The 2,859-nt window shown below is 33.8% G+C and overlaps 1 pseudogene; it reads left to right on the forward strand.

The window, feature by feature from the left end:
- Positions 1–2,859, forward strand: part of LOC102840044 — a 21,028-nt pseudogene that overhangs the window by 2,329 nt on the left and 15,840 nt on the right.

Here is a 2,859-nt window from a genome sequence, read left to right on the forward strand (position 1 = left end):
GACTAATAGGTTCAAACTGACAAAGATTGGAGTATCTTCAAAGAGTCCTGGTGGCACAGTGGGTAAGTACTATACTGTTAACCTAAAGGTCAGCAATTTGAAGTCACAAACTGCTTCACATGGAAAAAGACCTGGATATCTGCTCCTGTAATGGTCTCAACCAAAAAATTCTATGGGGCAGATCTACTCAGGCCTATAGGTTCCCTGTGAGTAGGAACTGACTCAAAGGCACAGTACATATAGGACATTTTCCTTACTGCTACCAGGAATGTTTCTAAAAATCTGAATAAGCCAACATCCTGATATCTACTATTTGGTAACATATTTTATTAATATTACAATTTCGTAGGCAAGGTATCAAGGCACAGTTTAACTGTGTTTATTACAAAGTTGAAATCAAGATTTTTGGTCGAGGATGGTTTTTCAGTAAAGCTTTCAGCAAAGAAATATCTGATTCTGGGCTCACAAGGTTATTGGAAGCTTTCCATTCCAGTGCACTTTCTTCCTGGTTATTAGTTAGAAGCAGCCAGTAGATCACTACTATGTGGCCTTGTACGGAGAACAGCTCACAACATGGTACCTTATTCTTCAAAGTTAAAATTAAAAAGTTCTTTCAAAGACAGGCATGGCATTCCTACGAGCATATCATGTACACAAAACAAGCACATCCTGCCAACTCTACCATATTTGCTTGCATTCAAGCAAGTTGTATGTACCATGTATTTAAAAGGTGATCATATAAATGTAGGAAAATAATGAGGTAAAGGTTATTGGGGTCACCTTAGAATCTGTTACCTATAATCATGTTTGAAAACTGACAAGAACTACCCATTGCCCAATGGTAATAATTATGATTTGGTCTGAAGCTATCTTTACAACCTTATCTCTTGAAATTAGGCACTCTTAGATAAACCTCAAATACTCAAATCATTTTAATATTTTTAGAATACCTTAATCCCATTCAAACAACCACTTTTGTAAATACTTTCCTTCCACATCTGTCAGAAGGTTTTCTATACAATATTATTTTGCCTTTAAGAAAGATTTATATATTTGTTTAGAAATAATTTCTACAACTATATAACATAAAGTCCTTAATAAAAAAGACTTTTAATCTTTCATATTTTATTGTTGCTGAGTGCTGTTGTGTCGATTCTGACCCATAGTGACCCTGCATAGGGTTTTCAAGGAGCAGCTGGTGAGCTTGAAGCATTGACCTTGCAGTTCAAACGACTGCATTCTGACGCATTAGCCCACAGTGCCACACAGTCGAGTGCACTCTCTCATATTTACCAATCATAAATTGACTAAATGTGAAGATGAGTAAATTAATATGTACAAGAAGGGTTTGAGAGGAAACAGAGGCTCTAGTCATCAATTTCATTTCTAGACTTAATACTGTTTTAATTTTCTGGGCTTAAATATTCTGAATTATTGTTTTAATTTTTTTAAACCATAAACCTCTTTTGAAATAATAGTATTCCTATTTGACTTTTATCTATATTGTGTATTTTTAAAAAATTCTAAAATTTCCTTCCTCTATGATTTGTTCCTTGTTTTATAAAAAGTATCTGAAAGTTCTGGGTAGGTTATTCTTTTCAGGTAAGATATCAAAAATCTCTTTTACCAAGTGAATTAAGCCTAGGAAATTTAATACAAATGTTCATTTGCTGTTGTTAATAAGTACTTTCAAGTAGGTTCTGACTCATATTTACCATGTACAAGATTTCTGATGGTGTGCATCTTACTGGAGCAAGATGCCTCATTTTTGCTCCATGGAATGACAGGTGGGCTCGACCTGCCATCCTGGTAGTTCACACTCTAGTACTTATCTTACAGAGCCCCAAGCTCCCAAATGTCCATTAATATCCACATATAACAACATCAATGAACTTAGAATATGAACCTATTTACATCACAGTGGCCACTACTTCTATTTGGATGAGAAGAAGTATGTTCATAAATATCTGGTGCTCAGGATACTATATGAGAGGGATAATCTAAATAGAGTCTAATGGGCAACATTTATTTTTATTAATTGATTAATTGTATAATATTGGATGCTCTTTAATCTTTTCTATTGGTGACTAAACTTAAATTTCAGCACTTTACATAAGAAGGTATGACGTCTCTATTTTTATACAACAAATATTTCTGGATATTTACAAGGATTATCAAGGTCTAGCCTCTGCTTCTAAAGTATTCATGATATTGATAGGTTGTTTTAATTTCTGTTCATTGGTAGCCCCAGTAGCAGATTCTCTTAGTACAAAAGCTTTGAGAGATCGATGACACAGAAATATAAAATCAAACCATTGTAGTCTACAGAATATCCTAAATGCTTAGGAGTCCACACACATGAGTGTTTAAGTGTTTAAAGGGTAAATAATTAACAGATATTATGTTATAATGAATCCATTAAAAAACACTCCTTTTCTCTAGAACTTTCAACAAAAGTGGCAATCTATCCCATGGTTAATTGAATGTGTGGTGTAAACAAACTTTTTTGACTTCAGTATCCAAAGATAAAAACTGAGTCAAGAAGCAAGGAGTCATAGAAAAGGCAGTTAATGAGTGAGCTGTTCATTGAAACCAAGGAAGTCGATAAATGTAATTTTCTTTAAAGAAACCAAAGTGTACTTTGTTCACATATTGGCCTCCATACAGGATAACAACTTGATTTAAAAAAAAAAATTAAAAAAAAAAAAATCCTGGATTTCATTAAGGCCAAGCAGAAGTTTCTTCTTCATTCCTGAGATATTGAAAACAACAAATATTGGTGTGCATAGAAATAGGAACATGTATGGAAGAGGATCACCACTTGTTTGTCAGTTTATCATACTGTGGTGACTTGTGTGT

The sequence above is a fragment of the Chrysochloris asiatica genome, unplaced genomic scaffold (genome assembly GCF_000296735.1).
Source record: "Chrysochloris asiatica unplaced genomic scaffold, ChrAsi1.0 scaffold00033, whole genome shotgun sequence".
NCBI classification, from domain to species: domain Eukaryota; kingdom Metazoa; phylum Chordata; class Mammalia; order Afrosoricida; family Chrysochloridae; genus Chrysochloris; species Chrysochloris asiatica.